This window comes from Onychostruthus taczanowskii, unplaced genomic scaffold, assembly GCF_017590055.1.
Source record: "Onychostruthus taczanowskii isolate IOZ18803 unplaced genomic scaffold, ASM1759005v1 scaffold18, whole genome shotgun sequence".
NCBI lineage: Eukaryota > Metazoa > Chordata > Aves > Passeriformes > Passeridae > Onychostruthus > Onychostruthus taczanowskii.
The window spans coordinates 1,595,033-1,622,415 of NW_024499017.1; the positions used below are offsets into that span (position 1 = coordinate 1,595,033).

Consider the following 27,383-nt stretch of genomic DNA (forward strand, 5'->3'; position numbering starts at 1 on the left):
ACAAATGCAGAGATGTTGAGTGAAACATAAATGCCACTAGTCTGATATCAAACTAAACCACAGAATGAAGCAAAAATAAAGTTCACGTAAATGATGGAAAACACTGACCACGCAAACATTTGGAGATTCCAAAAAGGAGCCGGTTCTCAAGATACACCATCCTTATAAAACATTTAATGTTCCTACTTCAGTTTTTACTAAAACAAACCAATAAAAAAATCCCCAACTGTGTATGTAGGTTGCCACACGCACACTCCTCGTGCCTGCCAACTACAGTCTCCAGGCGGAGAAGGCACAAGTACGGCGAGGAGCTCTCAAAAAGTGCTCGGCTAATGAGGGTATCACCACCATACCAGGCAGCTCCTGCAGCACCGTCCACTCTGGCAAGCACCTGCTTTTTCATCCCAGGTAAAGAAAGAGAGCAGCGACCTTGGAAAAAACTAAACCAAATACGCACACCCCAAACAACTTTGCCCACACGATGGGGATGTCTATTTTCCAGGTCAGGCATCTGCTCTCGCACCCCTTACTCCCGAGAGCTCTGCTCCCCCATTTCACTAAACCTCCTGCTCCAGAGCGATGCTGGACACTGAGAACCTGCTTCTTCCTGCTCCCGAAATGCACCTCGACTCTGAGCGAGCATCCACGCTTCTAAGATGCTCAAGGTCTTTGCGCTCAACTAGCTCCTCCAAATCTGGCGGAGCCCAAGCCTAAAGCACAGACAACGAGCTCCTGATTTTTATGTAAACTTTTCTCAGGCTTCACTCCCCCGACCACGAACGGCTCTCTCTCTCTCTGCAGCTGCAACAAAGCCTCATGTTCCCAATTTAAGCCACCTCCACCGCCCACCCCGCTGCCAGCACAGCTTTGCGGAGCCCCCGGGGAGCCCCCAGCCCCCGCCATCCCCAGCTCTGCCGCCAGCCGTATCCGGGGCTCCGTCCCCACGGACCTGTGGCCACGGGCCGTCGGAGGGAAGAGGCAGCCGGCTGCCAGCGCCCGGATTAGGGGCCCCGGGGAGGTGCCGGTAGCTCAGGGCTGCCTAATTCCCTCCTCTCACCAGCTGGGCTCCTCCAGGGGCAAGGAGACAAAGGGGAGCACGAGGGGGATGCTGGGCCTGAACTAGGGCAGCACATGTTGCGTTTGTGCCGCTGCTGCTGTCTACGGAGAGGGGGAGAGCGGAGAAAAACAACAAGAGAAATAGCACCCCACCATTTGCTAGTTACTGCTCGGCCTTCCTGGCTGTAATTGTAATAATTTTATATGTCCGTTTGCAGAAATGTTTGAAAAAACACATGCATTTGCAATATCCCCCCTCTCGCAGCCAGGCTGCCGTGTGCGGAGCGGCGGCGCACACAGCAAGGGCTGCGCCGAGAGAAGCCCGAGCTCTCCAAACGCCTCCACCGAATAAAGCTCCATTGTTCGGCTCGGAAACCTGAGATGCCATGGGCCAAATCCAGTGGTAACACAGGCTGGGCCAACTGCTTTAACTTATTTACATCCATATGCACGTATGCCAACCATTACATTGGCCCACCACGCAAACTGAACAAATCTCTAGAAAGTCTCTTTTTCCTCTGAAATGAACAGATCTACCTCAAAACACAGTCTAACATTCAAACAGAGCCAGTTCCCGTCCAGCTGCTGCTCCTCAAACATATTGGGCTATTCAGAAAACAAAATCAAAGAAAGCTGGTATTAGTATTACTTTGTGAGTGAAGCACAAAGCCTTTGCTAATATAATTTGGATTAAAAATAATAACATTTCTCAGGTTGGAAAGCTGGATTTGTCATAAAATGGAAGTGTTTACATAGAATGTAACGATTATCTCCTTTTGTTAGCTTCAGTTGGACCTTTTACCAATTGTCACGTTTAATTTATTGATTCTTTTTATTCCAGCATTTTATCATACTTTTACAGTTTAAAAAGAATTTTAGAAGAAACTTTAAGCACCAGAAACAACCCACCTGGATTTCTTATTAACAAGATACTAAATTACTGAACACCTAAACTGAAGAAATTAGGGAAAACTCATTATCATTAATCTCTTTATGGAATGAATGAATAATAGCCCTGTTAATTTTAACTTGCCATATTAAATTGAAGAAAAGACCTATAATGAACTGAGGAGAAAATTCTAAGGTATTTTACCACAGTAATATTTTAGTGGGAAGATATATTTTAGATGTGGTATGACATGTCTGGCAAAGATGGTTAGAATAATAATTCTACATTAATGCAATCAAAGGAATGTAGCAGAATGAGAAAAATCACTTTCAAAAAGGAGATTAAAGTCATTAAAATGGCTAATCCTGCAAAGTGGGACTGTTCTAAAATAGAGAATCACATGGCTGGTGCAAGGCTTTTGTCATTTGCGCATAAGAGAATCAAAACAAGTATTAAAAGGGTAAGAAAATTCAATAAAAAGTTTAATTAGGAAAAAAAGAGCATTAAGGAAGCTTCAGGATGCCAGTAGTCCTCAGGATATATGTGCAGGTCATGAAGCTTAAAGGGCCATTCTTGATAATCAATCTCAAAGTGGTACAGTAATTTAGCAACTTAATGTTCAGCACGTTTACAGGACTGCAAGCATTTATCATCATCAGTGAGGAGCTAATTCCAGCCTCAATGCATTCAATAAATGTATTTTTCCTTCAAAGAAGAACAATTTGGCCAAAATGTAGTATAAATCATACTTCATTCTCTATTTATCTTCCAGATAACACAAGGCAAGTTCAGAGACATATTCATGAAACTAAAACAATAAAATGAAGCTTTAAAAAGACGTGATCTCTCTTAGAAGGGAGACAAATGGCTCATCACAGATTGCCATGAGTAAGCAGCACTGCCATCTCAGCATACACTGCTGACATTGATATATTTATTATTCCAGAGTTATTTTGCTAATAGAAATATAATCAACCAGACACAATTTCACAGTCCCTGCAAACACCTTCCCATCTCCCTGCCCACAGGTAGCTGGAAACAGTTCACTCCTGCTGAACTTTGAGCAGAGCTTCGCTTTCTTGCTCAGCTCCCCAGTCACCCAGCCCTGGGGGCCACATTCCTGGGCAGGAAGAGCACAAACCCAGGCTACCCCCAGCTGGTTCCTTTTCCTTTTAAGAAAAAAAAAAAAAAAGATGCACAGAGACCACATTTGCTGCTGTGGACCTGAAGTTCGTCCTTCCCTAAAGCTCTTGTTCATCAACAGAGCATCATTGGGTCCCCCTCCACTGAAAAATCTCCCCAGTCTGTCTCCCCTACGTGTGGGGAGCTCAGGTGGCTCTTCCACACGGCCTCTGTGCATCCCTCCACAGCACGGGCACGCTGCAGTGTGGCCTGTGCAGTGCAGCAGGCCAGTTCCTTCCAGTGCCACCAGCACAGATTGAGCACCACGGGGCTCAGGAGAGCCTGCACAACCAGCCCCAGGCATCAGAAAAATCCAGGGTCTGGCCAAAGAAACATCTTTAAGACTCCCCTCCTGAGCCCAGAAGGCATCTCCATACGGGACAGTAAACCAAAGAGGTCAGATTTAGAACGTGATCTTATTCTAACAGGTTTATTCCTCTAGCACAGAGCTAGTACACAAGAGAAATACTTAAATTAACAAACACAAAACCCTGAAATTGATTGTTGAAGGAAGAATTGCTGTTTAAGCTCAGACTTCTGGTTTTCTCTGAGTCCCTCCATGATACACAAGTTAAAAGATGGTCAAAGCACTGAAAATGCTTTAAGCTGTTGAACATTGATGGAATTCTAGCACCCAAAAAAGTAACTTTTGAAAACAAGCTTGGCACCATAAGCCACACTTCTGAACTGTGCTTCAGTTCCTCATCTCCATAATAGCAAAAAGCCATCTGCTTCTCAAGGGCAAATTGTAGGGCTTATTTCTGCATCGCTGTGAAAACCCTGAGACATCCTCAGATGGAAAGTCCAATAGAAATGCTATTAATTTCAATAATTATTATTATTGCAGATGCTTAACTATGAGAATAAAACACAGAGATTGAGGACTGACAAATCCTCAGTACTGGTTACAGCAAATTTTGCATTGCTGCACTATGTATTAAAGCCAGGGATAGATCATTACAATGGATTATAGTAAGAACCTCACATAGCATACGCTGCTCATTTACACTGCAGTGCTGGTGTGAAATAATGCAAATCAAGTTTACACAGCAAATGTTTTAAGCTCAACATTTTCAATGCACTGTGACAGCTTTTTGCTTAATTATTTTGTTGGAGTCTTTAGTCCCCTTTTCCTGCACATTTCCTTCAGTCATAAGAAATAATTAGAAGTACCAATAATATTCCAAACTTGATTTTTATACACTTATTAGCTTCAATGAACATTTCTGTTCATTGTGTCACAGAAGGCAATAATGGGCTGTGACCCACCAGCCCTTGTGGCAATGAAAGTCCTTGTACACTGACACTGCACCTGCCTCTGAATGGCACTGTCACTGCTGGGCTGTGACTGACGCCCAGCACTACTGCACACTCAAGCACACTTCACTGAATGAGAGGAAAAGGATTTCTGCAACTTATTTATAATTATTCCTCAAAAAATATCACGCAACTGTCCCCCAGAACTGCTTAACCCACCCTCAACCAAGGCAGGAGGAGGGCCTGGGAAGTTCACACTGCTCTGAAGAACTCTACACAGCTTTCAGTGACGTCAGCTTCTTTACCAAAAGGGTCAGAGTTCTGCATTTTATGGCACTATGCTATTATATATATATATATATGTATAAAATGTTCAAAGCAAACATGAAATTAGAGAGAAGTCTAAGAGGTGCTAATGTAAGTAACACCACAGGCATTGCTTTCATTATTATCTCTGACTCAAGAAAAATTCAGTTATACCTAATCCCATGCTTATGAGGTAAGCATTTTTGTTGGACTAAATTACCAAAGGTTAGTGACTCTTTTCCCAAAACTTTCTCAGCTTTGTACTGCAATTCATTTTATAGTTTTTTAAAAAAGCAAGGAAGATGTCAGGCTCAATGAAAAGTATATATAATCTGATTTTTCTTCTCATGCAGAGAGTAACTTTGTATTTAGAATACAAAATCAGCACAAGATGTAGTGCAGAATTTCAAACACTAAACTTGCTGGGATGTCTGCCACAGATAAACTGTTACACATAGACAGTTTAAACCTTGCTGTCTTTGTTTAAACCTTTTTGCAGTGATCAAAGATACATCTAATTAGTCTTTTTTATACTGCAAGTTAAAAGTACACACAAAGATGTCTACTGAAGCTTAGCTGATATACAGAAACTTGTTAAGGCAGAGTAATGCATGCCTGAGCCCTTGTCTCCCATTAGCAGAGATATCAAGACTCAGTAATGACCATCGACAGGGTGATCCATAATTCTGAGCAGCTGATAAAATAAGTTATTTTTAACATTATTTTTCCTTATGTCAAACAGTCTGTATTTTGCTGGTAACAAAAAAATTAACATATCATTAAGTAAGTTATTTCACGCTTCAATAAATGGCATAATAGGGCTGGAGGAGAAAGTTTTATGTTAGATCTAGGAATAAACTAAATGCTTTCAGAGTTGAATCACTGTTTTTCTTTACTCCCTTTGGAAAAGCAGCAGATACTATATTCTGCTGTGCATCATGGACTTGGGACTGAAAACAGCTGCACTCTAATTACATGTAAAGTGTACCAAAACATTCCTTTTATCACAGACTGTAAATCTGTTAGCATCTGTCTCTCCTTTGTTTCTTCCACAAGATACAAGCTTGTTTCTACATTTTTCTCACCTGTAGCGGTAATTAAAATTCATTATAAATGAAAGGAGTGAACACTAAAACAAGTTCCTCTGTGTACAGTTCTAAACTCAAATTAGAAACAGCTGTTTGCTAATTCATGCAGTGATGTTTTGTCGTGCTCTGTGAATCAATAATAACTCACCCTATTCCTACCAAAATGTTAGGATTATATATATGTTTTGCTTAGCAATTTTCTCCTCAGAAATATTCAAATGCACATTCAGTCTTTTTTAAATGAGATTAGAAGACGATACCTACAAAATCATCAATGAAATAACAGGAAGATCTTAATGGCTTGCTGCTTCTGCTTACCCTGCTACCTAGAGGGTCCTGTGTCATTCTTGCCTGCTTTGATGCCTACAGAGCATTTAGCAAAAGGGCATGTTGTAAGACAGATGTAAAATAACAAACCTGTATATGGAGTCACAGAAATGCATCACGGATGCAACAGTCACATTGAGAGAATATTATAGAATTAGGGTTTCAGCTATGACATCTACAACTTTCAAACATTAGGAATGACAAAGCCCTCAGGAAAAAAATCCTAGTAGAATAATTATTACTTATAATAATCAGTTGTAAAATTAGTTATAATAAATGGCAATACTTATGCTAATTGTTAGTAATATTTCTACATATTATGTTAGCCAGAGCACAAACTTCATATGACCCCATTGGCCTTACACAATTATATTCTGCACTTCTGGCTACTTGATGTCAACATTTATCATGATTTCAACACTTGATTATGCAAAACAAAGAAACAACACACAGCAGTTAAGAGCTTTCTTTTTTATCTAAGCATAGGGATGCAAGCAGGGTCGCTGCAGTGATCTGAGCAGCCCTCATGGCAGCTTTGCAGAGCCTGCCCTCGTCACAGCACGAGTGGGGCCAGCCCTGGGCCCTGCACCGCCCCTTGCAGAGCCAAAGCTCCAGCCCAGGACAGTGGAAGAACATCAGCCTCTGTGCAGGTCCTTGCAATACATGCATTACTTCATGCATTTTCTCATCTCTGTATAGAAATGTTTTCCCTTCCTTGTGTTTTGCTGCTGTTAGCAGGGAGGGTGTTCCCACACAGCACACACCTGAGACTGAGACTGAGCTGCTCGTGGAAATGTGGCCAGCGGGACAGCCTTTCTGGTGGGATGAAATGCATGAGATGAATTTCCTAGATTTATGATTTCCTCCCTCCCATTTGATCAGGCAGCTCTCAAATACAGCAGGCACCTGTTCTCAGGCTGTTTTGCCGAGTACCCTGAGGCACGTGCGGTCACACAGACTCAGCTCAAGGTCTTTCCCTCAGTTCATAACCACAGCACCAGAAACACAGACTAGCTGCTGTTTGCAGAAACTGCCTGAATGCAGAAGCTGAAAGTAAAGAGAGACAGACTTTTCTCCACTAATGGACCAGATTGGTGCAATTTAATTGAATGTTTTATTGTGCTCATTTTCATGATTTTACATTGTACTTTCAAGTGAAGTAATCAATTGCAATCCATTTAGCTCATTCATAAAATTCATTTAAGGGTCATATCCTGCACAGTGAGCAGTGAGTCCTGGAAGTCAGCACTGACAAGGACAAGCAGCACTTTCTTTCCCACAGGATATTCAGCTTGTGCAGAATCAAGTCAGAGCTCATTTTGATGGTGTGGGCAGCAGTCTGGAGAAGCAAGTGCCTTTAAAACTGGGGCAGTGGCAAACTAGGACAAAGACAGCTTTGCCAAGAGCTCTCTGATAATCTGCTGTCACTACTAAGACAAATGGCTATCTGCTTCTGTGCTGGTAGAGAATACTAGAGTGGCCGTTCCATTTCTGCAGAGCTGTTTCCACTCTTCTGTCATGAATCAGATGTGAGCAAAAGAACCACTAGAAGTGAGAAGATGGACCAGACACCAAAAATGCTCTGTGCCCTCTGGTTGGGGTCACCAGAAGTGACTGCATTGCTAGGATGGCTTTCTGTGATGTGATCTTCAACTAATATTATGTGGTGACCTGACCTGTAAGAAAATGGGTTTGCAGTTCCTGTCTCTAACAGATGATAAGTACTTTCCAGAGAACAGAATTCTGCTACTAAATTAGTATTTCCCATCAGTGCTCAGTAGAAGAGTGGTAGAGAGAACCATTGCCATGTTTCAAACCTGAGAAAAACCTTATGTTTCATACCTCTGCCTGACACAGAACTTTACTGCCAAGCTTTCCAGCCTGAAAAACTTAAAGCTGGTCATATTATTAAAGCAAGTTGCAGGGGAAAATAAAACCAGCTTGTTAAGTTAAAAAGAAGGAGGCTGTTCCAGACTCTCATTTTGATCTAGGTGGGAAAACTGTGACACACTTACAATCTCAATGGGTTGATGTTCATGATGAATAGACTTAATGCTGAAAAACACATGTTGGCTGAAATTACTCAGCAATAAACAAACAGTAAAAACCAACAACATCCAGATTTTATACTGCCTTCAAAGAAGAAGGGAAGAAAAGCAAATTACATGTGACAAACAGTATCAAGCAACCTGTTTTATAGCTATGCACACACATTATTGTTCTGACTTCCAAATGTGTTTTGTATTCACAGCAATCCCATTGAATTCAGTAGGAACAGCAGTTACTCAACACTCCTCAAAATTCAAATGACATAAATATGAGATATAGCCAGTTCTATTAGAGATATTTTCAGAAAGGTGCATGTATTCCCTGTCCCTTTAGTGAATTCAGAATTAAGATTTCACGCAAACACCATGAACGGAAATGAAGCTGCACTTGCAAATATCACAACTTCCACATGTCTGGTGAGTATAAGCCCCTCAAGGCCTCCATCTGCCTGGTTTTGGAGGGGCCTGTGTGTCCCAGTGACCCCAGTGGCTATCCCTGGAGCTGAAGAAGCTGCCAGCTCCATCTGACCCAAGACTGGAAATGGGGTTTGTTCCAGCCGAGTAAATCTCCCATTCCTTAGGGATGGTGTGCATTAGGGCAAAGTACAATTAGTTAAGACTTTGGGTTTGTTAGTGAACCATTTTTAAGAAATTAATTCATTTAAAATTTAAAAAGAGCACCCACAAATGTAACAGCACACTGATGAATATGAAGCACATTCCTGATTATCATAAACATTGGTCATGAATCTGCACAATGTTTGTAAGTGGCCTGAGGGGAACTGCATGAAACAGAGGTGGGAAGGAAGTTCTCCACTTATCAATACCTGACAGAAATAACTGAAAGGCTTAAAAAGAAAATAACTATAGGTTTTTTACTATGCAAGATGAAAGTCAAACAGCATGGCTTGCCTAGGAGAGACATGTATTCTGCACTGTATGGTAATGCTACTTCTTTTTTCCTAACAGTACCCACCATTTTAAACAAGAAGAGACTTTTAAAACGAGCAAGCAAACAGACGCATTTGCCACCCGGTAAGATTGCTCTCGGTACACCAGTGCTTCCCTACAACAAATGTGCTGCATGAGAGTCCTTTCAAGTTTAACCGTCAGTGACCCGGCGTCTGTGATCTGAGGACTTGCACTGCACCGCACAACAAAACCATCCGCTGAAAACTGCTCTCTGCTTCCAACACATCTTTGCCCTTTTGACTGGAGGGCCCGATGACAAATCGTGCGACTGCGCTCTCAGGCATTCAAAAGAAAAGCTGTGGCAACAAGCCTAGGACTCTTTTCCTCGAGCTCCCAACTCCATTGGTGCAGCTCAAGGAGGGATCCCATGCCCAACATTGCCAAGAGCCCATTTAGGCTGCAGGGGATGAGCCCCGTGGTGCCCACTGCAAGCACCTCTGTGTCACGGAGCACCGGATATTCCTCTCCTGTGGGTACCCAGCACTGAGAGCAGCCCAGGCTGTGCCCCATCTCCTACACCACAAGTTTGTGAGAGACTTTTTGAATCTCTAAATGACTTTAAAGAATCTCTAAATTCTTTAGAGGCTTCTCAGGTTGTCAGTCAGCAGCGACCACGCTCCGGAGAAAGCCTCCCGTAGGGAGGATGCTCATCAGTGCAGGCAGGCAGGAGGGGGGAGCGCAGCTGGGGAGCCAGAACGAATCCAAGCAGGAGACAACAGCCCCTCCAGCCCCGCTGCCCTCCTGCCAGGAGCCACGCAGAGCCTGGCAGGAACCTCCCCTCCATCCCTGCTGTGCTCCCAGCCCCAGCTGCAAGCACCACACTGCCCACAGACCGGAACAGGGGCATTTTCCTCAAAGTCCCCTGCGGAAGACACCTTCCTCCTTAATTGTTTTACAGTCTTAGGTGCTCATTTTCTCTATTCAGATGGCTCTAGTTTAACTAGCAATGCAGGTTTTCTTCTGATCACACATGTGTGGTTGGTTTTTTGCCTCCCACAAAATGTGAATTGTATGATTTATTCTAGTTAGTAACTGTCTCTGTGCCTTGGCCACAAATACATGAGAGAGTGAATTTACGAGGAAAGGTGCAGGGCACAATTATTTGTTTAAATGGGATTAAAATTAGGGTTGGAGTGTACACTGAATCATCTCAATTTATCCCTGAAGAGAAGGAGGGACAGCAAATGTCTTGGCTCTTGCAAACAAATATCTGTTTCCCCAACAACTCGCTAACAGCACTCCTTCCATTTGAGAGCAGTCTCACACAGACATTGGCACTGATATCAGAGAATTAAATGAAATAAAGGGAAAAGATATAGTCAATAACTTTCTGACTTTACCCACATGATGAGGACTGGTTATACTTACAAAAATGTATCTGGGAATGTTAATAGACTAAACAACTCACTAAAAGGAATGAGGAGGCCGTGGGGAGAGAGAGATTGAATTTACCTCCAAAAATATGTCTTGACACTACAGGTACAGCAAGGCTTTTTACAGAAAGGTACAGGCTTTCTACAGAAGAGTTTCTTAAATTAAACATGGGTGGAAGCTCGAGGTGGATGTTTAGGGTAGGGGCACATTTTCTGCATAGGAAAAATGGTCAAAAAATCAAAACAGAAAAAGACTCTATAAAAAATAAACAGCCAAGATCTCTCTGGGAAATCAGGCATCAGAGGTTTAAAAGACACACTTGTACCTCCAAAACCAGATGTGTTAAAAAAACATCTCCAGTCAATTAATGGCTGACAACACACACACCCCCACCATGGAAATGAAAAACTATTGTTTTCATAAACAACACAAAGAGTTTTAAAGCTCAGACCAGATTCATTTGCAAAAAGCCTACTGTCCTAATATACCTAAATAATGAAAACCCTTTGCCACTTCCCTACAATCTGTTTGCTTTTGCCCTTCCCAGACCCACAGCCAAAGCTCCCTGCCCAGACAGGAGCACAGACTGGGCAGCTCTTGTGTCTCTCACAGCAGAGTGAGAGAACAAGGTCCCCAGATACAATTCACATATTATTTACATGATTTGTCATGGCTTTTCTGAAATTTATTTTAGCTCTGGTCAATAAGGCAAAAATTTTCAGGACAGAAGAGTTTTCTGACCACAAATAAACTGTGCTGCTAAAATAAGATCTAAAATAAGATCTTTAACCTATCTCACCCTTTCCAAAATAAACAAAATTGGACTAATGAACGAAAATTCAGTAACTGCTTCCTCACACCTGGGAGCTGATTTTCAAGACACATATGACCTTTTTTTGTTTGGTTAGTTTTGGGTAACCATTTTCCCATTATTTAGGATTATCATACCTTGCATCTTTGGATTTTCTATGAACATAACCATAGTCCAGGGCCCCCTGGCTACCTGACATCAGGAAGGCTACAACATCATGTCTACCCTGAAGTCACTGTACACAGGCTTAAGAAGGACTTAATTTTAATTCAATTCTTTGGCTGGAATTGAGATTTGGATTTGATCCGATTTTTTTTTTGTGTTGCTTTGTATCAAAACACTCATTTTCCAGTGGGTGGTGCCTAACAAAACAGAAGCAGAGGTGTGAGTATGAAGGAAACAGCCATTGTAAATGCACAGAAACACACCATGTCAACACATACCAGCTGCCCAATATGTGCAAAAGCTTTAAAAAAGGACAACCGAGTCATTATTTTAGAGCTTCACGATAGTTTCCATTTTAAAACATTTTACTATCTGTCTAATGTCATTAGAGAAGGTTCCACTGCAAACACTGGAAATCAGACACCTCCTAACCATCAAATTCATCAGAATTTTTGTGCAAAGTGTTATCAGGTAACAATATTTACCATGTACAGTAATTATGAAAAACTCTGAGATTGTGCAATTATATATTTTAATTACACAATCTGATTAGGTTTTTTAATCACTTCATAAAAAGAAAGGAAATTCACTGAGGTTATCAGAAAGTTAATAAAAATAAGGTAATTCACTGCAAAGGCTCACCATGGTGCCTTTCTAACTACTTCCTTGCTACACCCCACTGTGCCTAGGTATTGGAGGTCAACTATAAGTATTAATTTCCTTACTTTTATTAACTTTGGTGACAACATTTGTGCTCTTTTGGCATGATATTTTTGGTTTAATTTAGCAGGATTATATTTTAAGACATATGGACTCTTCAAAACCCAGAAGCTGGGTGCCCTGACAGCCATCAAGAGACTCAGCCTTGTCCTGCTCTGTCCTCAGCCCCCTTGGAGGGACACTCAGGAAGCCACTGCGTGGTGGCCACTGTCACACTGAGCTGTGTGAGCCTCACCAGCAGCCTGCAAAACCCACCCAGCTTAGCAGTGTCACACAATAAACACATCAGCAAAGCTGGCCGGTCACATCAGGCACATGGCAGCTGCACAGAGGACCCAGCAGCAGTGAGAGATGCAGCTGCTGCAGGAGCCAGAGGCCAGGCCAGCCAGGTACCTGCCCTGGGCAGCTGGAATCAGCCAGAATCCAGCTGTGCAACACAAGCAACCCCCCAGAACCGTCCTGCTGGCAGTGCAAAGCGGGGCATGAGGGGAGAGAGGGCTGGGGGGTGAGAGGTGCCAGAGGTCAGTCACCTCCTCCTGCTCCTGATGCAGGACAGAGCACGTCTGGTTCACCTCTGGAAAATATTTTTTTTTAAGTTTTGGATGCAGTTCTGCTCTAAGGAAACATTTTGTTTATATCCAGACTGGGAGTCTATAATGTAATACTTGGCTATGGGATTCAGCAGCTCTGTTTTACTCATTTTTGGTTTCTCCTCTCCTCCTGCCAGCCCTTCTTTATTTTTCTCCTTTCTCTTTTTACCTTTCCACCCCCTATCCTGTGATTCTCTGGGGAGAACAAATCACTTTGGGAGGTTTAATGGACTGACAAGAGCAGAAATTTAATCGTGGTGTGCAAGCACGGGCCAGGCACATCAGAAGCAAGCGCAGTGCAATCCATTTGGGCTGCCCCACCTGTGACCCCGGCCGGGCCAGGCACCCCCTCTCTGCAGGGGCCATACCGGGAGAGAGGGGCCCTTTCTGCTCACACGGGACCTTGGTGCTGCCTGCTTCAGGAGGAGAGGGCTGCCAGATGCTGACAAGCCAAAAGCAGTTATTTCAGGAGACTTTTTTTTAATATAGAAACAGCTGACACAAAATGCATCTCACTGGGGAGGGAAACCATGCTCCCAGAAGTAAAAGACCACTAAAAAGCCTCTTTTTTTTCCAAGAGAGATCTAAAACAGTTTTGGGCCAGATATCACTTAGGTTTTTCATTTCCATTTTAGGAGACTTGTAGAGTGCCCTTCTAGTCCTGCCCCATCCATGGAGAATATTAAGGGGGCAGATGTGGGTGGATTAAGATGAGATGGTACAAAGCATTTCAGAAAGTAAGTGCAACCTCAAAGGAAACCTGTCCCAGGCAAAACAGCCCTGGTGGGGGAGCTGCCTGAGCCTCCCTGCAGCCCCCTTTGCTGTGAAAGGTCTCCCCACACCACGTGCATGGCCCTGGGCTGACAGGGGCACGCACTCAGCTGCTGCCTAAGAAAGGCAGTGAAAAGGGGAGGGCACAAAATTATTTAAACAAGCTTGTATAAAAATGGAAAACGTTGTGTGCAACAACATGACTCCTTTTCCTTTGTACACCGTTTGCTGTTACAGATTACTTTTGCAAAGTATAGCTTTCAATATAACATAGCCAAAAGCAACCCAACAGCATAATTTTCTTCCTGGGTACTTTATTTTTGAATTCTTCTACAAACAATGAAACAAAGATTTGGAAAAAACAAGAAAACAAAGAAGCCCCTTCTTCTCACATGCATGTAAACCCGGGTAAATTTATAAGAGACCATCTTTTGAACAACCAGTGTGATTTACTCTTGCTTGTGGTGCCTGTGCTGGCTACTGCCAGTAAATCCTAAGGGCACACAGTGAGTGATACCAGACACTCTGCACACCCACTACTACAAAGACTTTGCTCAGTTGAAAAGCATGTGTAGTATTTTTCTATCACCATTGCCTGCATTTTCAGTTTTTCACTTTTAGGCACCTTGTCTACCTGACAAATCTACAGCATATCCATGACATTTATTTAAAGCTTGCTGTTCTGTGCAACTGGGTGGCATAACAAGGACCAGGGAACCAGAGCTTTAAAACACATTTCCTGGCTGATAGTGCAGATTAAGAGAGCTATAAAAGACAAATATTAAGGACAAATATCAGTCATATCCAAAAAAACAGAAGTATTTTCTAGCAGGATCATAACCAACCAATACCCTGAGATATCCAAAGGGAAAAATCTATACCCTTGCACTCATCCTTGTCATTTGAAACTGCACTGTGCTCTTTAATAAAAATCTCAAAATTATCCAAATACTTTCCAGGACCTTATTCTATGACAAGTTATATTCTAACAAAAGTCAGTCATTTCAAAAGTTACCACACATCACTGGCTTTTTTCCTTCCCTTCCACTTACATTTTCCATCTTGCTTCTCTCTGCCATTTTTCCATCTCATCCCAAAGCCAGATTATTACACTGCAAATGTGGGGCAGGTCCAGATACCCAAGGGGAGATCCAAGATCCTCCCTCCTGAGGAAACTTCATAGTGAACTCAATGACTATCTGTGATGTTTGCTGGTACTAGGGAATAATATTTCCCTTGGGCACTTTCTGGATAGAGTCTACCACCTGGGTTAAGTCATTATTACAATCAAGCAGAAAAAAAAAGGGAGGGAGAGTAGAGATGAAAAAACACTACAGCAAGCATCATTACAGCTCATCAAAAGTGCATTAGAAAACACCTGATAATACACTCTGAACATTAATGATCCTTACAATATACCATATTAATGCAGATGTTATCTGAATTCTCAGAAACTAATTTTTCCATTCACACCCTTCTTTAAAATTGGTGTTGGAAAAAAACATCTCTAGAATCTATTAGTTGCCAGCATTTTTTCTGTCTCCAGAAACAAACAAATAAAATAACACCTCTGTACCTGTATGTACTGCAGATCACAAAGCTCAAATGAGTACCCTGCCATTGGGATGCTTACTGGCATTCACAGGCAATGTGTTAAAATGGACAATGGCCAGCAAATATTAATAAAGAGGTTGTGATTGTGTTGCCTTACATTGGACTATTATCACTCCTAAGATCGATTTAACAGGCTGCCTGAAACTCTCCAATGCTGGGCAGCAATTTCCCTTGCAATTTTTCCACCTTCAGGTTAGGAGGGAGACACATGAATGCCACAGAACTGATAGTGCAGCTCTGTTATAAGGTGCCAAGTACCAGGTTAGAGAACAGCTTAGTTGTCTGAAGAGCCTAATACTTCCTAAATAATAACTTAAATGGAGGTCAAAAAAATAATTCTAGGCACTGCTTAAGTCCTATATTCCTCCTTTAGAGAGACTGCAAATCATGTCAAGTTCTGCATAAATGGGTTTTGTGGGGGTATTAGAGGGTGAATTACTGTCATCTAGGTGCTAGTGCTTAGTAAAGCAAGGATGATCAAACCCATTTTGCCAAAATCCAATGTGAACTGCTGCTCTCAAAGAAAGGTCACCCAATCAAGAACGCTTCATAACAAAAGTGATTAAGCAAAACAAAAATAAAATTCCACAACACACATGCATTTTTACAAAGGAGTGGTTTGGAAATACAACAGTTACACCTAAAGACCGTTTCCTTGTTACTTGAAAGCCGAAGAGAAATCTTTTTCCTAAACAAGGAGCTAAAGGTTTGCAGCATCTCAGAATTACTTCTAGAAATAAGGGAAGCAGGAATTATTTTTAGTGCAGCTGAGAGGCCAGGCATATTTCAGGCAATCTCCCAGAGCCTGCTTCTATACCATGTGGGACATAAACCCACAAACTATGAAAGAACCCAAATCAGTATTGTTTTCTCAAGTGACATCCATTATCCCTCATCTGAGAAAATTAACACGTGTATGCAGAAGCTCAATAAAGTAAGCTCAGAGCTAAAAGTCTAAGATTAACTCTTTATGCCTCACAATAAATGTCATCTTTTATGTCAGCAAAATGCTAATATATTCTAATTTATATTCAGTGCTTCTGCCATTTAAAGCAAGCAGGGACATCAAAATACAGTTAGGCTCAAGCACAGTTTCAAATGTTACAGTACACAGGGTAATCAAGAATTTCCAAATTCCAAAGACTTACAGTGATATAAAAATGGAGATACAGAAGGGCAATTAGACCAACACATGCTGGTTTGGGTAGCATTAGGAAGAGTGTCACAAAATGAATAAAGCCCAGCTTTTGTGCAAAGTCTCTTATTTTCTGACATCTGAGGTAAGCACTGTATCTAGTAGTAAAATGCTATGAATGTTAAATGTAGGCAACCTTTGTGCTCTGCCAGTTTATTTCTAGATCAAATGATAATATTTGAAGATTTCTATTCCAAGCCAGCGCTCAGTATTTTTCTTCATCTTCCTGATCTGCCCAAAAGATTATATTCAATGAATCAGATATATCTTTGTCTTCTTTTTACCCAGATTAATAAATTAGGCAGCCCATAAATCTGAATAGTACTTATTCTGAAGAGTGAAATACAAAGAATGATTGATAAGGCTGAATTTCCCATCTAAGTACATAGAAACCTCCAGGCAGGTATTAATTCTATCCTGAGTTTTTCAACAACATACACTTACTCTTGCACCACAACATGCTCACACACCTCACCAGGTATCCAGAACAAAAGCAAGGAAGGCTTTTCTTGACCCACCATGTGCATTGCGCTTTTTTCCAAACAGGGCTCTGGGATGGCTAAATGAGGAAAGCAGTGAAGAGCAAGCCACAGTTTGTGACATTAGAATTTGAACAGCCAGGCAACTTTTGCAGTCCTTGTGTAATTCCTCCCAGCAACACAAAAACAGATCTTGCATCTGGTGGCGTGTCCTTCTTGGGGACATTTTGCTACCCAGCAAGAGTGCAGGAAACGATGTCTGCAGAACAGTGAATTCTGAAGCAGGGATAATAAAAATAATCTGATCGTTACCCCTGTGCTTTAAAAATTGGACCCCCTGGCAAGTAGCCAAAATAAAACATCAAAGAGGGCCTCCACAAGCCAGGCTCAGGATCAACATTCGTGTGAGAGCCCATCACCTACTTACCCTGACAGCAGGCAAGAAAAGTTGGAGACATCTGCTTGGAGGCCAGGGGTCAGGCTGGCCAGGCTGTGCTGCACACACAGCACAGGGGGGAAATGTGAGTGTGTGCTGGGTGTGCTGGCCAGGCTGGCCTGTGGGGCTGCAGGGGGGCTTCTGTGAGAAGGGGTCAGGGGCTGCCCTGTGCTGGATACAGCTGGCTCCACAATAGACCCACCGCTGACTGACCATCACTGGACTGGCTGTAGCCCCCCACTGCCCAGCACTCCTGGGGCACGGAGGAAAATTAAGTTCGTTTCCCCCAAATCGAGTCTGTTCTGCCCGTGACAGTAATTGCTGAGCCATCTCCCTGTCTTTATCTCAACTCAGCTTTTTAATCTTACTTTCTCTGCCAGTCCTCTTGAGGCTGGGGAGAGAGAGAGCAGCTGGGTGGGCATCTGGCAGCCAGCCAGCATTAGCCCACTGCAGGGTAGCTGACTACAAAAGCTTCTCTAAACAAGGAAGAATAAACAATACCTAGATCTGTACCTATAGGGCCTGAATTTATTGATTGTGTTTGACTCTGTATGCAATTAAAAACATTTCTCCTGATAATATGTAATGCAAAAACTTGCAAAGCATACTACTGACCTCCCAAACTTGATGCTGCCTGCGTGCAAGTTAGATATGGAGGTTATTTTGGCTGTGTTGGGGTTCACTGGTGCTAAGGGTGATTGAGGTGGGCCAACTTTGTAACACAAGAAGGAAGCAGCAACTTGTTCCACTGATGGTTTAGGAAGAAAAAGAATACATCAGCAAATGTTCCATGTCAAACACTTCCCAGACTAGTTCAAAGACGGATTTATGTGTGTGCTGAAGCACAGGGGGACAAAAAGTAAAAAAGCTTCTAAGTTGCTGCAAGTTTTAGAAATCAAAAATCCATTGATCAAAGAGAAACCTCCATAATATTTTCCTATAAAATAACTGATTTCTTGTGAAAAAACCAATAAGAGTTGATTACTGAAAATGGCAACATGAACATAAACACCTTTCAGGCATCTCACAAGTACCTCTGCAAATCACACAGCAGTGTAGGCACATGCCACTGCTACTAATCATATCCTCTCCCACACAACCAGATGAACTTCCTGAAGTTGCAGTGGATGAAGAAACTACCAAGGCTGTGCCAGGAGGTACAACAGCAGAACATATATTCAAGATATTAGATGTTCCTTCACACACACACATACACACACACACACACACACGAGGTGTCATCATGTCCCTTTCTAAGCTATCACTGTGCACTCTTCTACAAATCTCAGCCTAAAACCCTGTTGCAAGGTCTCCATGAAGATGCTGAAGTTGATTAAAGACTTAATACATCTCTATTATTGCTCTACAGCAGCACTTGGTGCTTCCTTTTTCACAAAGGGATAAAGCAGCCTCCCCAAAAATAAAGGACGAGTTCACTTTTGAAGCTAAAGCATTTTACTGGATGGTGTGTTTAGCCTTCTTAGTGTGACCAGTGAAGACATGAGTGAGTTGGGCTCGTTCTTTGCACACAGAGGAAAAGATGGATGTTTTGACAGGAAGCATTTGCCAGACACTTGGCAAAACAGTCTTCAAAATGGTACTTGCAACTGTTTTTCCAGGTTCCAGCAAGAGAGGGGAGGGGACAGGATCATTGACTGCGTCAGCTGACCAAGGCAACTTCTGTTAGAAGGTGGTCTTGTTTTACTTAAAGGCACACTTGCTTTTAACTCTGAAACTGAGTTTGCAGAGACCCACGTTCATTCTCCTACAAGGATGTGACAGAGACCTGTGGATGTCCGGCATGATCAAAAGGAAACATGGCAATAATATGTCAAGCCACAAATTATTACTGCCTCTTCCCAATGTGTAGGAGATCCCACATTTCACCCATCCATATGGTTCAGCAGGGGAGCACTTTTACCAACATATGGCCCCTTGAAAGTGAAGGTTTTCTTTTGAGTTTTTAATCACAATTTCTTGTTATTCTTAATTACTTGTTACTTCCACTACACTATGAAGCTTAACCTGACTTCTGCTGGGAGAATACAAGTCAGGAAGGTGGTATCCTTTTTGATAATAGGGAAAGCTCTGTTAGTAGGGAGGGGGGACCAAAGCTGCCTTACAAGTCACACAAGCAGAATTACCTCTGGGTAGTAACACAAATCATAATGTCCCTTCTTGATACTGGTATCTATCTTTGTCAAATCCCTTACAACTAAACATCATGTTAATAAACTACAGAGAAGGGGTAGGACAGCCCAGTGCAGCTATCTGGTAAAGAACAACTAAGAAACTATCTTTTTCTTTCTTAAAACAAGGTTTTGGGAAAGGTATATTGAGTCTTATAGGCAGAAACAGGTGCTAAATGGCCCACAGTCAGGAAATTTTACTTCTTTTGTGAATACAAACCAAACATTTTCAAATATAATAATTTCAGCAGATGCATGAAAAAAGACCAATTTAAATGTTCTTAATGGTTGCTCTGTTAAGTCAGATATTTTGTTTATTATAATGCTGCATCTACAAGTTCATGGAAGCCATAAACCCAAAGGAAGCCACCCACTCCACATTAGCTATATCCTCCCCATCTCCTCCATGGATTTTTTGCTATGAAACAGCAACATCAGGAGACAGCTCTGTATTTCCTCACAGTTGCACCCCACTAACACAAGGATTTACTACCACAGTGAGGGAGCCATATGGAGTCATATGCTCTTCTTTCCCATCCCCTTTTCCTATTAAACCTGAGACATTTAATGGGCAGTTCCCCTTCAGACATACATGGATCTACAAACATCTGGCAACTCAAGAGCCAGCAGCTCTTGCTATGTTCTTCAACTTGTCAGCTTTAACCTGTGATTCAGCTTGGATCCAGGCTGCCGGTGATTTCCAGCCCTAAGAGCTACAGCACTGGCCCAGCAACATTTTCATCTGTGCAGACAAGCTGTGTGCAATTGTAAACAGAGCAGAACTCTGCTCAAGAGTACTTCTAGGCACTAGAAAGCACAAGTCAAAAGAGGCAGCTCCATACTCTCTGTTCATGAGAACATACCCTGTCTCTCCACAGGGAATATTTATTATGATGGGCCATAATCCACTTAACATCTTCTGACAGAGTCTATCAGTCTTTAACAACTTTGATTCCAGAAGTTCAATGGCAACAGGGAGGAAAATTCATAGGGAGAAAGCGACTTCCACAAGAATTCCCCTTTATGAACCTGCACACCCTGTGATAGCAGACAGGATCATTGCTTATTTGTACCTATCAGCTTTGATGATAATTGCAACCCACTTGACACTTCTGTTGAAAGGCAGTATTACCAACAAGAAATCTGATAAATATTCAACAAAATCTAAATTGAATAATTCTATTCATCTTGAGGTCACCATCTCTAAAACTGTTTCAAAATATTTGTGTCTTAAAGAGATAGGGAGGGGAATGAGGGAACCCTGCTTCTTAGACCAAAATGACTGAATCACTGCATTAATGAACACAACTTTTTTATTTTTCAAGTTCAGTGAAAGAATGCCATCTATGCAAAATTTTGATCCCACATTACAAAATAATTACATGATAATTACATGAGCATTAAGATGTCTACCCCCCGAGTAAAGCCACTGCACCCAACCGCTAACTAAGGCAGGCCTGGAATGTTTCAGCTTATTAAGGAGAAATCCAGCATTGAGCAAAACCTCCAGCTGAAGCAGATTTCCACTCTTTTACTCCTCTGATTTCTAATTAATAATTAAAACATGTTCCTTTCTTTGGAAACCCAATTAGACTTGCGCATCAGCCTGAAAACAAACTTTTTTTAGTAGCTAAGCTACTTCTCATGGTTTAATGGGGTGGCAGGAGTGTTTTCTACATAGCTCCACTGACACAATTCATTTATTTCTTTCCATTCTACAATGGATATTGTAATCCATCCCCAGCAATATAAACATTACATTTGCACAGCTAATTAGGATGTTGGCAGTATGAATTAGTGACCCTCTGATTTCTTCCAGTCAGGGCCGCCCCTGCTGCCTGCACTACTTAGGATTCACAATTAGGCAATTTTATTTTCAGCATCTTTTTTTCCTCTCTAATGCTACCTCTTTCTTCACATTCAATATGACCATATGCACCAAATGAAGAGTTGTGTTGTTTATTTTGGGGTGGGGAGTAGGGGAAGGAAGGGAGAGAGAGACACAAAGTGTCACGTTCAATCCTTTGCCCTATCAATCTCTGCTAACTCAGTATCAGAGAGTGACAGAGGGTCTGTAAGACTGCAAATTATCTCCATAAATGTTTTAAAGAAGTGATTATGCAGAGTGGGTAGGAGATATATTCTGACTGGGAATGAAGCAAAAGGAAAGAAGGACAAAATAGATAAATCCTGATCTCTGAGTGCAGTGGGCTGGTACTGAACCTCCGTGCAGGACTGTGGTCACCGAGCTGTCCCCAGGCACAGGATGATGACAAATTGGAGAGAATTCAGAAGAAGGCAACAGAAGTGATTAATGGGCTGGATGGACTGATTTATGAGGAAAGGTTAAAAGGTCTGATTATATGTATCTTTGTTAAAGAACAGCTAAGGAAGGTGCAGGAACTGCTTCCAAGGGGTTCATGCACAGTAAACACCATCACTGCATTCCACTGAGCATTTGGGGAGGGCAGGAGGAGAGAAGAAAGCACAATTTTATGCTAGACACTGGGAAAATATCTGCAATAAATGTTAGAAAAGAGCTGTTTCCAACAGGAAGGACTAGAAACCTCACCATTTGAGAGCTGTAATGGACAAAGCACTAAGAAAATACACTGCAGGGGATAATATCTGTTTTAATGTTGATGCTTGTTTAACTCACTGACTAATGTACACTGTGGAGACATAGCATCTTTATTAAAGCACAGACTAGATCTCTGAGTCCTCTGCTGTGAAAAGTTCTCCATTAAAATCACTTATTACTAGGGGCACTGGAAACATTTTGGGCCAAGTATGTGCCACTCCAGATCAGCTCCCAGTCCACAGCTGAGGAATCCAGAAGATCCAGGAGTACCAGTGAGGGCAAATTAAATCTTTCAGTTCTCAAATATTAACCCAGCATTTTCTAAGTTCTGTAATCCAAACAAACAAAACCCACCATTCCCCAACCCAGACCACTTTGCAGAATAAAATTGTCCTCTATTTTCTTCTTTAAATATGGAATCATTTTATGTCCTAGAAAATCAAGTGTTTAAGAGCAAGTTAACCTTGGCATTTGTGTGACTGAAGAACAAAAATAAATCAAGATTACTAAACTGTTAGGAGTAATGAACCCAATATTCCTACTTATACCCAAGTAAATTAGAAATCCTGCCATTGAATTAAGCCAATGGAAATATATTGAAGTAGAAACTGGTATAAATTAGCAGACGAACAAGCCAAACATAATCAGAGTGACACATTTCCAGGCCATGTGCAGAGCTCAAACCAGGAAAAATAATTTACAATCAGCTCATGGAGACAGGAAGCAATGATGGCAGGCACAGAGGCTCCATGGCTGCTGTAGCTCGAGCAAGCAAAGCTGGAAAATCCACGCGGTGCTGGCCCTCCCCACAATCCCAACAGAAACCAGCCCAGACTGCAGCACTATTGGCAAATCATTGTTTGAAGAGTAATTCCACCTCCAACTGCGCCCTGCCACTATTCACAAATACAGCTATACATATTGCCTGTAGAGACATGGAACATTTCAACTTCTACAGCGGCCTGTCCATCATCTTTCCCATGCACAAGGCTACACACAGCCTCAAGCCAGCACAGCTGGACCTCCAGGTGCCAGATTAGGAGAAACCGAAAAGGTCTTTTTCCAAGAAAAATACAACACTCCTTCCCCCACTCCCTGCTCACGTGCATGGGTGAGAACTAAGCAGGCTTGAGGGGCTTTATTTATTCCCTGCTAAAAAGCCATTAAGCTCTACTGTACAGATCCGAGTCTGCCAAATTCTGTCACTTCATGCTTTGGATGTAAATTATAAAAAGAGACCAGGGGAAAAAATACAGTAGAAAACAGATGCTCTGGATTACAATGCTGGGATTTTTTTCCAAAACTACCATTTCCTTTATAGTTTCATTTATTTGGTAAGCAGAGGAGGATGACATGCTCACTGCCATAAAAGGGAAGACAATGGCTTTCCCAACCTTTGACATTTAAATCCATTTCCTTCCTCAATGATGAGACAAAACCCCTTCCCTTTGACAAACTAGACTCCCCTGGTAGACCAGGAGCAGCACACAGCAGTCAATAACACATCAGCAGCACTGTTCTGTTAACATTCCCAAGTGCATTAGAAAGGTAAGAAACTCCATATCTTTGTGCCTCAGTTTCCCCATCCGTGAAATAAGAAACATAACACTGCACTGCTTCACAAAGTTTGTTTAAAATGTTCCCGTGAAATGAACCAGCCTCAACAAGGAAGTAACTCAAATTGAGCTTTCAAATGATACCCCTAATGCTCAACTGAACTTTGAGTTCAGCTTCTCAATTGACACCACTAAAAACATTTACACAAAAGCTTCACACAGCCATGAAACGGAACCCTCTTGTGTAGGTTACAGTACATTGAATCACTATACATCAGCACAAGTTTCGTGGCTCTTAGGACAGTCTATGGAAAGCACCTAGAGCAGAAAACCCCGATAAAAATCTGAAACTAAAACCTCAGCCCTACTGCAACTACCAACTCACAAAACCTACATATTACAGCATCGTTGATTTGTCTTGAACTGACCAAAGTTTGTAGCTCAGAAGAGAAGGTGGAAAGTACTGAGAGTCTCTCATGAAACTTTTGAATGCCATTTGAATTTGAGATTTGTTATTTTCAGCTTTAACTACACACAGGGTCTGTTACTAGTTCACTGCAGCAGAAACTCAGTGATGCATTAAACACTTTTCGCTACTAAATTCAAAACAGTTTCTCTTTTACCAAGACTGCAACCATGCTGCCTTGTTCACTCAGCTTGCCAGAACAGGCCAGTTTGGTCAGAAAAATCTTAGCCCCAGAAAGAGTTAAAAAATCTTTAAATTTGCCTTTAGTTCTTATTTTATGTGCTTATTTCCAGAGCATTTCCAAATTGTATTAGTTTAACAGACTAGTGTATCTAAATCTTTTTAGCCACATATATCACTCACCAGCATGATTTTATTACAAGGGATATGTTATTAAAGCTTAACCTTGCACTCACTCACTAATCAAAAACAATTCAAGAAAGCAAATCAAATGTTTTAACTTAACTAAAATCTCCTCCCTTTAAGCAACAAATAAAGCCTGGCTGGCTTGCAGGGAAACTTCCATGTATCAGCATCAGCTCACTCAAGTCAGGCAGGCTTCTTAAAAAGTCTAAATTTAGCTGCTTGCATTTCTTCAGAACTTTAATTCCTGAATAGTGTGTTGAACCTACTGAGACTGTTGAAGTGCCAGATTTTAAGTCTGCTGCCATATTGAGATTCCATTATGGCAAATATAAGAAGCAAAGTTGCTGTAACACACAGGCAAGCAGTTGGGAACAAACACACCAGCAAAAGGATCAGGCATTCAGAAGCCAAGATTCATCTTCCAGTCACGCTGGCAATGCTGAGTCTCACCTATGTGCCAGTGAGGAGTACGTTAAGCTACTTAAGCAGTTGAAGAGAAAACGACTGTACATACATATAGGAAGGTTGATTTCATGGAGACACCTCATAGGTTTTCAAATTCCTCCTTCACTGGAAGCAGAATCATTCAACGAGCGCTCATTTTTGGACAGGATGAGACCATGCCTTCTCTCAGAAAACAGGAGCTCTTAAAACTCTGCCGTGCCAGCGAGGTGCCCCAGCAGTGGGGACACCTGCAGGGACACCTGCGTCCTCTCTGTGCTGGAACACGCTCCGAGTCACAGCAGGTGGACAGGTTTCACCCATGGATAACCAATCCTCATTGCCCTGGAAAGGCGAGCGCAGCACAGGCACTGCCGGTTTCTTGTGATAGAAGACGGAGCAACTTCTGCTTTGCAAGAGCAAGTTTAAAATTTATATTATAACACTGAATCTACCAAAGCTGCCAAGAGACATTGAACTCATGGGATCTGTGAAAGTTTTTCACACCTGTGTTTTTCTCCTGTGCCTAATATTATGGGAGGCATTTTGGAGGATTTTACAATGCAAGTTTCAATGAGACACTTACAGTCTCCCTCAGGCAAATTGTCACAGCTGCAGAGGTCTGCTACCCAGCTGCCAATCAAGGCAGGCAGGGAGTGTGTGCAGTGAAATCACAAAAAAGGCAGGCTTCATTAGACTGCTGAAACCTAACTAGAGGCTATCTGGGCATGCTTGAGCCCTTAAAACAGGGTTGCTTTAGAAAGAGGGATTTTTTTTTCCTTTCCAAGTGAAGAAAGAGCCCTAGTACTCACTGAGGAATGTATTGGTGCCAACTTTCCCCTTTGCAATTTCAATGTTTGTTTTCTCTGCCTAAAAAAAGAAATTACATCGCCCTATAAGCTTCTATTATTAGATTAGCTGATATAGCTGGAAAAAGTGGACAAGATTACAGGTTCCACATCCCTCTGCCAGGTCTCAGAAGTGTGTCTACTTTTTCCAACTCTAGAAGCTGCTCCAGTAAAATATTCCTTTATACAACCTTCCCTTCCCTTATTTCCTTAAAGCACCCCAGCTACAGAACCACTGGCACTAAAGACCATCTGTACTGGAAGAGAATTTTTCCTCCTTCACGCCTAACAGAAATATTCTGAGCGAACCAAAAGTATTTAATAAAAAAAATACTTTAAAAAGAGCTCTACAGACAAGGACAAACACACAGAAGTTCAGCCCAAATAATGTTCAAGTGGGAAATTTAAAAGCACATGGAAACAAGTGGCATATTGTAAGCCATTTAACAAAGTTAATTTTAGGTATTCACTACATCTGGTCTTGGCCCCTGTTCAGCAAACTGCTTAAGCATGTGCTCAGGTTTAAGCAAGTGCAGGCTGAAAAGCCTACGTGTCCCATCACGTGCTCCAGTTGGGCATCTGCTGAACTACTTTGCTGATCCAGGACCATAACATATAATAAGAATCACCCTGAAAGTTATCTAATTAACAGCTGTTATTTTAAGAACTACACAAACATAACACACATTTTATGTCCCTAAAAGAGCAGGTGTCATGAAGGCATAAATCCACATCTAAAATTGTTTCAGACACAAAGCCACTTATGCATATATATTTTGTGAATGAAAAGGAAAAGGTAGGCTTTAAACTAAAACATAGTCAGACTCATCAAACTGCCTCCGTCCATTACCACACTTAATCTTTGTTATCCTCACTGCTTCTTTGTTATTTCTTACTGACAATTTGTTATATTTTGCCTCTAATTAATTCTATCAGGAAAATGTTGGGATTTTTTTTTTAAATTCGTGCCCGTTTAAGTCTTCTTCTGAACACAAAAACCAGTGATATGATGTTCATACATTAATGTTTAAGTGGCTTAGCAGCAGACCCATAGTTTTCCAAATTTTCAGGTAGTCACAAATCCTACTAAAATAAAAGGCGCTGGGGAAAGCTGAGCTCCCCCTCCACGCCGCGGGTGCCTTGAGACCTGAAGTTTGAAAATTCTGGGCTCCCTATTTACAATTACAGCTGCATTTCCCGAGCGGATTGTGCCGTGACGGCTGAACCCTGCAAATGTCACCGGGCCGGCTCGGGCAGGGCGCAGCAGCAGCAGCAGAGCCATTGTTGCTGGGGCCCGGAGGGAGGAGGTGCCGCCGAGGCAGATGGGGACCGCGGTAATGCGGAGCTCCCCGGGGACAGCCCGGGCAGGGGCTCCGCCAGCACCACCTGCCTCCCGGGGGCTGCACGGGGGGCTCCCCGCTGCAGGGCCACGGGGCCATTGTGCCGTCCTCCACGCGTGTGCCACCCTCCAAAGCATGGCACGGGGGTGTTACGTGTGCCACCCTCCAAAGCATGGCACGGGGGTGTTACATGTGCCACCCTCCAAAGCATGGCACGGGGGTGTTACGTGTGCCACCCCACACAGGCTGGCAGGGGACCGTCCCCCCAGGTGGCTGGCAAAGGGGTTCCTGCTCGTGCCACATCTGATGGTGCTCC

General features: G+C 42.3%; 1 protein-coding gene across 3 annotated transcripts in view; it reads right to left on the minus strand.

The window, feature by feature from the left end:
• The window catches only part of ZNF423 (zinc finger protein 423), a 226,528-nt gene that overhangs the window by 97,960 nt on the left and 101,185 nt on the right, over positions 1 to 27,383 (minus strand). The window lies entirely within an intron of this gene.